A 13,978-nucleotide genomic window follows, 5' to 3' on the forward strand; every position below is an offset into this window, starting at 1 on the left:
AACTCCATCCTCCCGGATACCCGAGACCCACTCCAATTTGCATAGAGCCCCAACAAATCCACAGATGACGCAATCTCAATCACTCTCCTCACTGCCCTTTCCCACCAGGACAAAAGGAACACCTATGTAAGAATGATGTTCATTGACTACAGCTCAGCGTTCAAAACCGTAGTGCCCTCAAAGCTCATCACTAAGCCAAGTACCATGGGTCTAAACATCTTCCTCTGCAACTGGATCCTGGACTTCCTGACAGGCCGCCCCCAGGTAGTAAGGGTAGGAAACAACACGTCTGCCACGTTGATCCTCAACACTGGGGCCCCTCAGGGGTGTGTTCTTAGTCCCCTCCTTTACTCCTTGTTCAGCCACAACTGTGTGGCCAAACACGACTCCAACACCATCATTAAGTTTGCTGATGACACAACAGTGGTAGGCCTGATCACTGACAATGATGAGACAGCCTATAGGGAGGAGGAGACCTGGCAGTGTGGTGCCAGGACAACAACCTCTCCCTCAACGTGAGCAAGACAAAGGAGCTGATCGTGGTCTACTGGAAAAGGCGGGCCGAACAGACATCCGTTAACATCGCCAGGGCTCTAGCTGAGCGGGTCGTGAGTTTCAAGTACGTACGTTTTCAGTACAACACTGGGGCCAAGCTTCCTGCAATTCAAGACCTATATACTAGGCGGTGTCAGAGGAAAGCCCAAAGTTTTGTAAGAGAATCCAGTCAGCCAAGTCATATAATATTTTCTCTGCCACCGCACGGCTAGCGGTACCGGAGCGCTAAGTCTCGGACCAAAAGGCTCCTTAACAGCTTCTACCCCCCCAAGCCATAAGACTGCTGAACAATTCATCAAATGGACACCGGTCTATTTACATTGACCCCCCCATTTGTTTTGTACACTGCTGCTACTCGCTGTTTATTATCTATGCATAGTCACTTCACCCATAACTACATGTACAAATGACCTCGACTAACCTGTACCCCCCCACAACAACTCGGTACCGGTACCTCCTGTATATAGCCACGTTATTGTTATTTTTTTTTGTGTTACTTTTTTATTATTTTTTTAATTTAGTTTATTTGTTAAATATTTTCTTAACTCTTCTTGAACTGCACTGTTGGTTATGTGCTTATAAGTAAGCAGTTCACGGTAAAGTCCGCTGCATTCGGAGTATGTGACAAATACAGTTTGATTTGATTTGATGTAAAGCCTTTTCAAAGGCAATTATAATCTGAGCCTACTGAGTACTGAGTACTGCTGTGTTTCTGTTCTACCTGGTAATTAACGGCACCCACCCATGGTTCCCAGGTCTAAATCAGTCCTGGATTAAAGGGAAAGAATGAAACTCAGGAGTGGAACGGTTCCCAGGTCTAAATCAGTCCTGGATTAAAGGGAAATAATGAAACTCAGGAGTGGAACGGTTCCCAGGTCTAAATCAGTCCTGGATTAAAGGGAAATAATGAAACTCAGGAGTGGAACGGTTCCCAGGTCTAAATCAGTCCTGGATTAAAGGGAAAGAATGAAACTCAGGAGTGGAACGGTTCCCAGGTCTAAATCAGTCCTGGATTAAAGGGAAAGAATGAAACTCAGGAGTGGAACGGTTCCCAGGTCTAAATCAGTCCTGGATTAAAGGGAAAGAATGAAACTCAGGAGTGGAACGGTTCCCAGGTCTAAATCAGTCCTGGATTAAAGGGAAAGAATGAAACTCAGGAGTGGAACGGCTCCCAGGTCTAAATCAGTCCTGGATTAAAGGGAAATAATGAAACTCAGGAGTGGAACGGTTCCCAGGTCTAAATCAGTCCTGGATTAAAGGGAAAGAATGAAACTCAGGAGTGGAACGGTTCCCAGGTCTAAATCAGTCCTGGATTAAAGGGAAAGAATGAAACTCAGGAGTGGAACGGTTCCCAGGTCTAAATCAGTCCTGGATTAAAGGGAAAGAATGAAACTCAGGAGTGGAACGGTTCCCAGGTCTAAATCAGTCCTGGATTAAAGGGAAAGAATGAAACTCAGGAGTGGAACTGTTCCCAGGTCTAAATCAGTCCTGGATTAAAGGGAAATAATGAAACTCAGGAGTGGAACTGTTTCCCTGGATCAGATTGGAATTTGACATGATGCAGATGGTTTGGATAATCAGTTTCACTAACAGCTGAACAGGCCACACCCCTCCAACGGCTTTCTTGATTATTATTGGTCGTTGCTGGTAGCAACAGGATATCGATTGGATATCAATCCAGCTGTACGTGTCCTTGGAGCATTGAGGTCAAAATCCAATCTTAATGGGGGTTTTTTGCCAAGCCTGTCAGAATTAACACAATTCCCAAATGGATTCACATATTGATCCAAAAGGGAGGACTATTGATCCTTTTAAGTAAAGTACAGGCTTCTGCATTAGTGTCAGGTGGAGTAAATAGATTATCTACTATATATACGATTGATATCAAACAATCACCTTTTCCTCCCACAGTGTGGAAATGACTTTGTTTGCATGTAACAGCTGTAGAGGGTTCTAGCTTAAGACACAAATAGTGTGTGTGTGTGTGTGTGTGCGTGCGTGCGTGCGTGCGTGCGTGCGTGCGTGTGTGCGTGTGTGTGTGTGTGTGTGTGTGTGTGTGTGTGCGTGCGTGCGTGCGTGCGTGTGTGTGTGCGTGTGTGTGTGTGTGTGTGTGTGCGTGTGTGCAAACTCACGTGTGTAAGCTTGCATGTGCTTTTGCTTACATATGTGTGTTTATTCTAATCTAATTAAGAGGATATTGCATAGGGTGTGTGTGTGTGTGTGTGTGTGTGTGTGTGTGTGTGTGTGTGTGTGTGTGTGTGTGTGTGTGTGTGTGTGTGTGTGTGTGTGTGTGTGTGTGTGTGTGTGTGTGTGTGTGTGTGTGTGTGTGTGTGTGTGTGTGTATTACGTAACACCAGTGTAGCCTTGCTATAACCCTGTCTAGCTCACGACTAGATGCTATTACCCTAGCCAACCAGCGCTGGGCCCCAAGCCAACCTTCCCCACTGATCTGATCACTGGAACGAGTCCCAAAATGGAACCCTAATCCCTTTTGTAGTGCACTTCTTTGGACAGTGCCCATATGACTCTGGTCAAAAGTAGTGTACTACACAGGGAATAGGGTGCCATTTGGGACCCGGGCGGGATTGAAGTACATCATTAGCCTGCCTCGTCTCAATGAGATTCTATCTCAATGGAGCTAACCTGGATAGCTAGAGGTTAGATAAGTATAGCCGTATTAGGATATTTGTTAGTGATATCCACATGCAATTAGAAACAGAGCTAGAATCTTTTTTTTTTTTAAATCTCATATCGGCTGGCTCTCAGCTCAGTCACGTATGGCTCTGGTTGTATAAATGCGTTATAAATTACAGCAGTGACACCAAAATCACATAATTTAACCAATCAAGGCCCTGATGACAAGTCAATTAGTGTAATCAAGTGTGCTGGTGTCAGTCCATCTCTCTCTAGGATCCGCTACGGAGAGTATTTATCTCTGTCAGTTGCCTGTGACTCTGTCACTGCTGGCGTGAGAGAGACAGAGAGACATACAGTAGATAGGCCAACAGATTACCCGTTTATGAGACACTAGGTCATCTGGTAAGACCAGAGAGATGTGAAGTGACCGCTGGCGACATACCATGACACGCAAAAACCGTTACGGTACTAACTGTAGGGTACATCTCAAAACTCTGTGGTTTTCCTCCTTGTCTCTTCTTCATTGGCACTATTGTCAGAGGACTAGACTCTCTAGAAGGAATCCACTGCATCTCAAAACTCTGTGGTTTTCCACCTTGTGTTCATATCAACACATATGAACTTGAGGAGACAAGGAAAGGAGGTTTACTTTAGACTACTGAAATGTGCCCCTGGTTTCTGCCTTGTCTTCCACAACCAAAAACAACACCTTCCACCCTCGTCACTCTACAAGTTCTTCATCTCTCTGTAGAGGTGATTCCCTCTGAGGAGAGAGTAAAAAAAGAGGAGATTCAAGGAAGGAAGCTTGTCACCTCGTCCTGATGACCGTCCTCCATCCATCCCTCAATCCTCATAGCTGCCAATTAGATTATCTTCCACATAGAGACAAGGGCATGAATGTAAAAGTGACTCTAAGAAGAGAGAGAGAGAGAGAGAGAGAGAGAGAGAGAGAGAGAGAGAGAGAGAGAGAGAGAGAGAGAGAGAGAGAGAGAGAGAGAGAGAGAGGGGTGGAGATAGAGGGAGAAAGAACAGAGCCTCAAGACAGCAACGCAATTAGACCCAAACTAAATCATGAGAAAACCAAAATATAAATACTTGATACATTGTAAAGAAGTAACCAAAACAATGGATGGCTAGCTCTACACAACAGCAAAACATTAGAATTTCTGCCAACCACCATTTTGTGTTTTGTTGTCTTCCTCAGGGCTCCACCGCTCGCTGACTGTGGTTACGAACATCATCCTCCAGTGGACAGGGGTTGATGTATTGTGTCTAAGAGGTACAGTATTAACTTTGGGACCTGGAATAAAATTACCTCTGAAAAAAAAAATCCTACATAAAAAATAAACACAAAGAAGTCTTTAAAAAGTGTATTATAATATTTCAATTGATCTTTGACTGTATTTGGAAATGTATTTGTTAATACAACTTCCTATTGTATTCATTCAGATTTCCCTCCCCGGGTTTTTACACACACAAACACACACAAACAAACACACACACACACACACACACACACACACACACACACACACACACACACACACACACACACACACACACACACACACACACACACACACACACACACACTAGCTGGTCGTTCAAGATTGATGTTGAAATTGAACGTCTATCCATGTCCTGAGCACTTTCGGAAATGCTTTCAAAACCGGCCACTAGCAGCAACAATGAGCCCGAATTACCATCAAGTTGGCTTAGGTTATTCTCGGGTGTTGTGGACGGGTTAGTGGAGCATATTCAACATGTTGGTGACTAATGTTCACATGGAAAAGTCCACAGACCCACTCCAAAAGGCTTTCGGAGCCATCATCGACTCAGTGGGTTTTGTCCAACATGTCTCCGGACCCACTCACTGTCACAGTCATACGCTGGACCTAGTTTTGTCCCATGGAATAAATGTTGTGGATCTTAATGTTTTTCCTCATAATCCTGGACTATCGGACCACCATTTTTTTTACGTTTGCAATCGCAACAAATAATCTGCTCAGACCCCAACCAAGGAGCATCAAAAGTCGTGCTATAAATTCACAGACAACACAAAGATCCCTTGATGCCCTTCCAGACTCCCTCTGCCTACCCAAGGATGTCAGAGGACAAGAATCAGTTAACCACCTAACTGAGGAACTCAATTCAACCTTGCGCAATACCCTAGATGCAGTTGCACCCCTAAAAACTCAAAACATTTCTCATAAGAAACTAGCTCCCTGGTACACAGAAAATACCCGAGCTCTGAAGCAAGCTTCCAGAAAATTGGAACGGAAATGGCGCCACACCAAACTGGAAGTCTTCCGACTAGCTTGGAAAGACGGTACCGTGCAGTACCGAAGAGCCCTTACTGCTGCTCGATCATGAGTCACTTGAGTGGGTTGAGTCACTGACGTGATCTTCCTGTCTGGGTTGGCGCCCCCCCCTTGGGTTGTGCAGTGGAGGAGATCTTTGTGGGCTATACTCAGCCTTGTCTCAGGATGGTAAGTTGGTGGTTGAAGATATCCCTCTAGTGGTGTGGGGGCTGTGCTTTGGCAAAGTGGGTGGGGTTATACCCTGCCTGTTTGGCCCTGTCCGGGGGTATCATCAGATGGGGCCACAGTGTCTCCTGACCCATCCTATCTCAGCCTCCAGTATTTATGCTGCAGTAGTTTATGTGTCGGGGGATAGGGTCAGTCTGTTATATCTGGAGTACTTCTCCTGTCTCATCCGGTGTCCTGTTTGAATTTAAGTATGCTCTCTCTAATTCTCTATTTCTTTCTTTCTTTCGCTCGGAGGACCTGAGCCCCAGGACCATGCCTTAGGACTACTAGGCATGATGACTCCTTGCTGTCCCCAGTCCACCTGGCCGTACTGCTGCTCCAGTTTCAACTGTTCTGACTGCGGCTATGAAACCCTGACCTGTTCACCGGACGTAGTACCTGTCCCAGACCTGCTGTTTTCAACTCTCAAGACAGCAAGAACGGTAGAGACACTCTCAATGTTTGGCTATGAAAAGTAAACTGACATTCACTCCTGAGGTGCAGACCTGTTGCACCCTCGACAACCACTGTGATTATTATTATTTGACCATGCTGCTCATTTATGAACATTTGAACATCTTGGCCATGTTCTGTTATAATCTCCACCCGGTACAGCCAGAAGAGGACTGGCCACCCCACATAGCCTGGTTCCTCTCTAGGTTTCTTCCTAGGTATTGGCCTTTCTAGGGAGTTTTTCCTAGCCGCCGTGGAACAACAAAAATCTCTTGAAATTTGATGTAGGAGAACGTGGACGAACGTCTCATTCTGCAATGACATTGTGAGAGCTTGCTGCAACCAACCAGTGTGTGTGCGTGTGTGTGTGTGTGTGTGTGTGTGTGTGTGTGTGTGTGTGTGTGTGTGTGTGTGTGTGTGTGTGTGTGTGTGTGTGTGTGTGTGTGTGTGTGTGTGTGTGTGTGGTCCATCCTTGGTTGTTGAGTGTTGCTGTACCATCCCTGTCTATCTCAAAGAGAATTTGAGAATAAGTGGGAGAGGATTTCCAATGCAACTAAATGTACGAATTACAAGGTGTGTGTGTGTGTGTGTGTGTGTGTGTGTGTGTGTGTGTGTGTGTGTGTGTGTGTGTGTGTGTGTGTGTGTGTGTGTGTGTGTGTGTGTGTGTGTGTGTGTGTGTGTGTGTGTGTGTGTGTGTGTGTGTGTGTGTGTGTGTGTGTGTGTGTGTGTGTGTGTGTCCACATAGCTTAGCAAAGGCACCAATCGAGTGACGTACAACTTATCGATGTCACGTCTGAGAGAGAGGTTGTTCACACCAGAACATGATTCAGCTCGGGTGGACGACAGTGGTTCCGGGTTCAAATACTGTTCGAAATCTATCAAATACTTTCAGCTTTAGCCTGTCTTGACTGCCAGATGGGCGGGGTTTGGAATTTGGGTATTTTTCTATTTGTTCCCACTGCAACAAAGGCAACCTAAATCAATCACAGATAATGCATTTCGCAATGATTTTTAATGGTATTTGAACACAGGTCTGTTTGTGATGGGGGGGGGCAGGTGAGAGAGAGAGAGAGAGAGAGAGAGAGAGAGAGAGAGAGAGAGAGAGAGAGAGAGAGAGAGAGAGAGGAACTCCCATACCTACTGGGTGAAATTCCACAGATAGAGAGAGAGCAACCAGTGTGTGTGTGTATGTGTGTGTGTGTGTGTATGTTAAGACTTTCTCATTACGATTAAAAGCCCCCTTGAATTGAATTGAATTGAATTGAGAGAGAGAGAGAGAGAGGGTGGAGATAGAGAGAGAGTGTGTGTGTGAATCCCCATAAATAGCTCAGCTCCAGCACCTTTGACCCCCCCAGCTGAGTATAGGGTGAACTCAGCTGCTCCTGAACTAACCATCTCACTACAGGGGGCATGAGACACCTGGGTTGTGTTCAGTCAAACCGAAATGTGTCCTCCTGTCTGCCTCAAACACACTAGACCTGGGTTTAAGCACTGTTTGAAATAGTTTGAAACGGAACAGAAGAAAATGTTGTCTGTGTCTCAAACCACCACATCCGTCGATGTCGAACTTCCTCATCTTCCTCATCTTCCTCATCTTCAGTGAAAAGGTGGCAGAGCGAGAGGAGAGGTGTTTGTCAGACCATGAGACATCACGAAAACCCGTCTTCTCGTGACAAAACGTCTGTAGCGTCTGAACGGTTAGAACTACAGAACTATTTTGACCGGCACCAAAAATCTTAAATGAAATAGCTGAACGATCCATATGACCATCTAAGAAAACCCCCCAGAATCATAGACTCAAATAGACTAAAATATAGACTCAAATATCTGTACAGAAAACCTGCAGGCTCAGAGACACACACACGCACAAACACACTTTAAGATGTTTTATATGAAGAAAGGAGAGGAAGCTAGGATGTCACATTAGACAACTTGGAAATGCCACAGATTTTCTTGGGAACTGTTTTTTCCAGGGTCGCCAAACTCAATGTGCGTCCCAAATAGCACCCTATTCCCTATGTAGTGCACTACTTTTGACGAGGGTCCATATGTGCTCCGGTCAAAAGTTGTGCACTGTAAAGGTAATTGGGTGCCATTTGGGAGGCATCCACTGCGATGCCTGAGGACGAGGAGGAGAATGCGAGGCAACATGATTGCTGTACGTAAGGCTACTGTTACATAAGACAGAGAGAAAGTGCAACCCCAGCATTGAACTCTGAACCTCGGAGAAAGTGCAGAGAACAGAGAACATGACGTGACCACAAGGAGAGAGAGAGGTGAGAAAGGGAGAAAAGAGGGGAGAGGGAGGGTAGACAGGGGACAGAGGGTAGAGAGAGACAGAGAGAGAGAGAGAGAGAGAGAGAGAGAGAGAGAGAGAGAGAGAGAGAGAGACAGAGAGAGACAGAGAGAGACACAGAGAGAGAGAGAGGGGGAGACAGAGAGGGGGAGACAGAGAGAGAGAGAGAGAGAGAGAGACAGAGAGAGGGGAGAGACAGAGAGAGACAGAGAGAGAGAGAGGGGGGGGGGGGAGACAGAGACAGAGAGAGACAGAGACAGAGAGTAGAGAGAGATAGACCGAGTAGAGAGAGACAGAGAGAGACAGAGAGAGGGGAGAGACAGAGAGAGACAGAGAGAGAGAGAGGGGGGGGGGGGAGACAGAGACAGAGAGAGACAGAGAGAGCAGAGCGAGACAGAGAGAGTAGAGCGAGACAGAGAGAGTAGAGCAAGACAGAGAGAGTAGAGCAAGACAGAGAGAGTAGAGCGAGACAGAGAGAGTAGAGCGAGACAGAGAGAGTAGAGCGAGACAGAGAGAGTAGAGCAAGACAGAGAGAGTAGAGATAAGGTTAAAAGATGCCCTCTCTACTTACTGTAGATTTGAATGGAACGGAATGAAGCGGGTTAAGATAGCTGTATCCTATATGGTTACAATTTCACTTACCCTCTATAATGGATCTACAGTATTATCATATTGCTTAACACAGACACACACACAACCCCCTCCCCCCATACACACTTCCAGGCACCACTCCATTTCACTCACCCTTCAGTCGACATTCCCTCTCGGATAGATAGGATCATCTCCTCCTCCTCCTCCTCCTCCTCCTCCTCCCCCTCTTTCTCTTCCTCCTCTTCCTCCTCCTTCTCCTCCTCCTTCTCCTTCTCCTCCTGCTCCTCCTCCTCCTCCCCCTCCTTCTCTTCCTCCTCTTCCTCATCCCCCTCCACCTCCTCCTTCTCCTCCTCCTTCTCTTCCTCCTCCACATTCTCTTCATCCTCCTGCTTCTCATTCTCTTCTTCCCTTTGCTCCTCCTCTTCTCCTTCTCTTCCTCCTTCTCCTCTTCACTTGTGCAGCACCAGGGTACCTCCTGCATCATGACAGGGTCACTAACAATGCCTAACAAGATGGAACAGAGTCAATTATAGAGTAGTGTGTGTGTCTATGTGCTAATAACTCAGACTGCGATACCAATTCTTCCTACACAGTCTGAAACCTAAGCAGTGCAGAAACATGTAGGGTTTCCTTTCAAGCCAGAATGTTGAATATAATTACCTTTAAAAGTACTATACCGGTTGTCTGTGCGGTTGGTCATTCAGATGGTTGAAATATCCACACGAAAGTATTGAAGTTTACCGGGTACACCTGTTTACCTGGTATCACCTGGTACAGGCGCACAACCATGTCAACACCTGGTACAGGCGCACAACCATGTCAACACCTGGTACAGGCGCACAACCATGTTAACAGCTGGTACAGGCACACAACCATGTCAACACCTGGTACAGGCGCACAACCACGTCAACACCTGGTACAGGTGCACAACCATGTCAACACCTGGTACAGGGGCACAACCATGTCAACACCTGGTACAGGTGCACAACCATGTCAACAGCTGGTACAGGCACACAACCATGTCAACACCTGGTACAGGCGCACAACCATGTCAACACCTGGTACAGGTGCACAACCATGTCAACACCTGGTACAGGCGCACAACCATGTCAACACCTGGTACAGGTGCACAACCATGTCAACACCTGGTACAGGCGCACAACCATGTCAACACCTGGTACAGGGGCACAACCATGTCCACACCTGGTACAGGCGCACAACCATGTCAACACCTGGTACAGGTGCACAACCATGTCAACACCTGGTACAGGCACACAACCATGTCAACACCTGGTACAGGTGCACAACCATGTCAACACCTGGTACAGGTGAACACAACCATGTCAACACCTGGTACAGGCGCACAACCATGTCAACACCTGGTACAGGTGCACAACCATGTGAACACCTGGTACAGGCGCACAACCATGTCAACACCTGGTACAGGTGAACACAACCATGTCAACACCTGGTACAGGCGCACAACCATGTCAACACCTGGTACAGGTGCACAACCATGTCAACACCTGGTACAGGCACACAACCATGTCAACACCTGGTACAGATGAACACAACCATGTCAACACCTGGTACAGGTGCACACAACCATGTCAACACCTGGTACAGGCGCACAACCATGTCAACACCTGGTACAGGTGCACAACCATGTCAACACCTGGTACAGATGAACACAACCATGTCAACACCTGGTACAGGTGCACAACCATGTCAACACCTGGTACAGGCGCACAACCATGACAACACCTGGTACAGATGAACACAACCATGTCAACACCAGGTACAGGCGTACAACCATGTCAACACCTGGTACAGATGAACACAACCATGTCAACACCTGGTACAGGCACACAACCATGTCCACACCTGGTACAGGCGCACAACCATGTCAACACCTGGTACAGGCGCACAACCATGTCTAAACACCTGGTACAGATGAACACAGTCCATGTCAACAAAGATGATTTGAACCATAGACAAGACACCTGGTACATTGGGACCATGTTAACAAAACCTGGTATTTAAGGGGCACAGAGCACCATGACCTCACCTGGGACAGATGAACAGAACCATGTCAACACCAGGTACAGGCAGAAAATTCTCAAGTAATGGATACAACCATGACCTCACCTGGTACAGATGAACACAACCATGTCAACACCAGGTACAGATATAAACCATGAGCTAAGGCCTGGTCAGATGAACACACCATGTCAATTAAATACAGGCCACTACCATGTCATGCATTTTCCTATTATAAACCATGTCATTACACCTTTATAAAGGTTAATCACACCATGTTTCAACACCTCACTAATCTGACCATGTCAACACCTGGTACAGGTGCACAACCATAAACACCTGGTACAAATTATCATGTAACAACCATGTCAACACCAGGTACAGATGAACACAACCATGTCAACACCTGGTACAGGCGTACAACCATGTCAACACCTGGTACAGATGAACACAACCATGTCAACACCTGGTACAGGCGTACAACCATGTCAACACCTGGTACAGATGAACACAACCATGACCTCACCTGGTACAGGTGCACAACCTGCGAGACTTGGGTTAGTATGCATTGCGTGCATGTACTTTCATTTTGTGCACACGCCTTATTTCTAAATCTTCTCTCTGGTAGTTTGTGATGGACCCATCAGTCTCAGTCAATGAAAGATGATTTGAAATAGACAAGATGGTGACGTACACATTGTTGGATTACTTGATGGAGCAAAACATGTATTTAATTTTAATAAACAGAGCACCACCTTGCACCCCTGGGGACTTGTGTTTTGGGCCGAGACGAGAACGAAGATATTTAATGTTGTTAGAAAATTCTCTCAAACAGTACCTATCCTGTAACTCCAAGTAATGGATAGCAAAACAATGTTGGTTAAATTACATTATCTGATATAAACATCTGGAAAAAGGCTTCTGTCAGACAAGCATTGGGGGGCTAATTTAACTATATTGTAATCCTTCTCACACCCCCTTTGGAAAACCCCCCCCAACAAGATTTAGATGCAAGTGGCTGTTAACTGATTTTGTCATATTTGTATGCACTTGTTTTTGTGAAAATTTGTAAGTCGCTCTGGATAAGAGCGTCTGCTAAATGACTTAAATGTAAATGTAAATGTAAATATTAAATACTAAGGGTCCACTAATGATTATGCATTTTCCTATTATAAAAAATGTATCTATTACTCACTTTATAAATGTTAATCACCATTGTTATGTTTCACGCTACTTTCACTAATCTGATTCCTGTTATGTATCTAATCAACTAACTATGTTTAATTGTTATCCCATTAAAATTATCATGTAACAATTAATTCATTAGGATGTCGGGGCACCGCGGAAGAGTTTGTTTAAAGAGTTACCAAACTCCAAGGCTGCAACCATATGCCGTTTGTTTTCCATATCTCCCCACATGCTTCATGTTAGAATTATTGTTCCATTATCCACTTTTTTGGACGTTAAGAATTTGGGCGGGAAAAACTCTCTGGAGACAAACTAACATTCCTTTAGCCAATACTGGAGGGTAGAGAGAGAAAGTCTCCCTCTCTTGTAATTTACGACAGGGTGCGAACGGTCGACCATTCAGCAACTCGCACTCTCCTCTCTGCGGGGGAAGAGAGAGAGGCCTGGTTACTCTCACTGTCACCCAACCCGGTCTGATCTGACCCAGTCTGATCTGACCACGTCTGATCCTCACAGGACAAAAGGTTTCTGACTTGTGTTTCCTGGTTATTATGAATGGATGAACTGTATGGCTATGTATCCTATGTGGTTATGAACTGATTCATTTATTATGAATCAGTTCAACCTTGAGGATTGATTCTAAACAACGTTTGCCATGTTTCTGTCGATATTATGGAGTTAATTTGGAAAAAAGTTTGCGTTGTAATGACTGAATTTTGGGGGGGGGGGGTTTCTTAGCCAAACGTGATGAACAAAACGGAGCGATTTCTCCAACACAAATAATCTTTTTGGAAAAACTGAACATTTGCTATCTAACTGAGAGTCTCCTCATTGAAAACATCCGAAGTTCTTCAAAGGTAAATGATTTTATTTTTTGATTTTATTTGAATGCTTTTCTTGTTTTTGTGAAAATGTTGCCTGCTAAATGCTAGGCTTAATGCTATGCTAGCTATCAATACTCTTAGACAAATGTAGTGTAGCTATGGTTGAAAAGCATTTTTTGAAAATCTGAGATGACAGTGTTGTTAACAAAAGGCTAAGCTTGTGAGCCAATCTATTTATTTAATTTCATTTGCGATTTTCATGAATAGTTAATGTTGCGTTATGGTAATGAGCTTGAGGCTATAATTACACTCCCGGATACGGGATTGCTCGTCGCAACAGGTTAACACACGGGACGAGACCCATAATCGAGACCCGTAATCATGTGCACAATGATTACCACACGGGACGAGACCCGTAATCATGTGCACAATGATTACCACACGGGACGAGACCCGTAATCATCTGTACAATGATCCCACACGGGACCAGACACCGTAATCATCTTCACAATGATCCCACACGGGACCAGACCCGTAATCATCTACACAATGATACCACACGGGACCAGACCCGTAATCATCTACACAATGATCCCACACGGGACCAGACCCGTAATCATCTGCACAATGATACCACACGGGACCAGACCCGTAATCATCTACACAATGATACCACACGGGACCAGACCCGTAATCATCTGCACAATGATACCACACGGGACCAGACCCGTAATCATCTGCACAATGATACCACACGGGACCAGACCCGTAATCATCTACACAATGATACCACACGGGACCAGACCCGTAATCATCTGCACAATGATACCACACGGGACCAGACCCGTAATCATCTACACAATGAT

This window comes from Oncorhynchus keta, chromosome 19, assembly GCF_023373465.1.
Source record: "Oncorhynchus keta strain PuntledgeMale-10-30-2019 chromosome 19, Oket_V2, whole genome shotgun sequence".
NCBI lineage: Eukaryota > Metazoa > Chordata > Actinopteri > Salmoniformes > Salmonidae > Oncorhynchus > Oncorhynchus keta.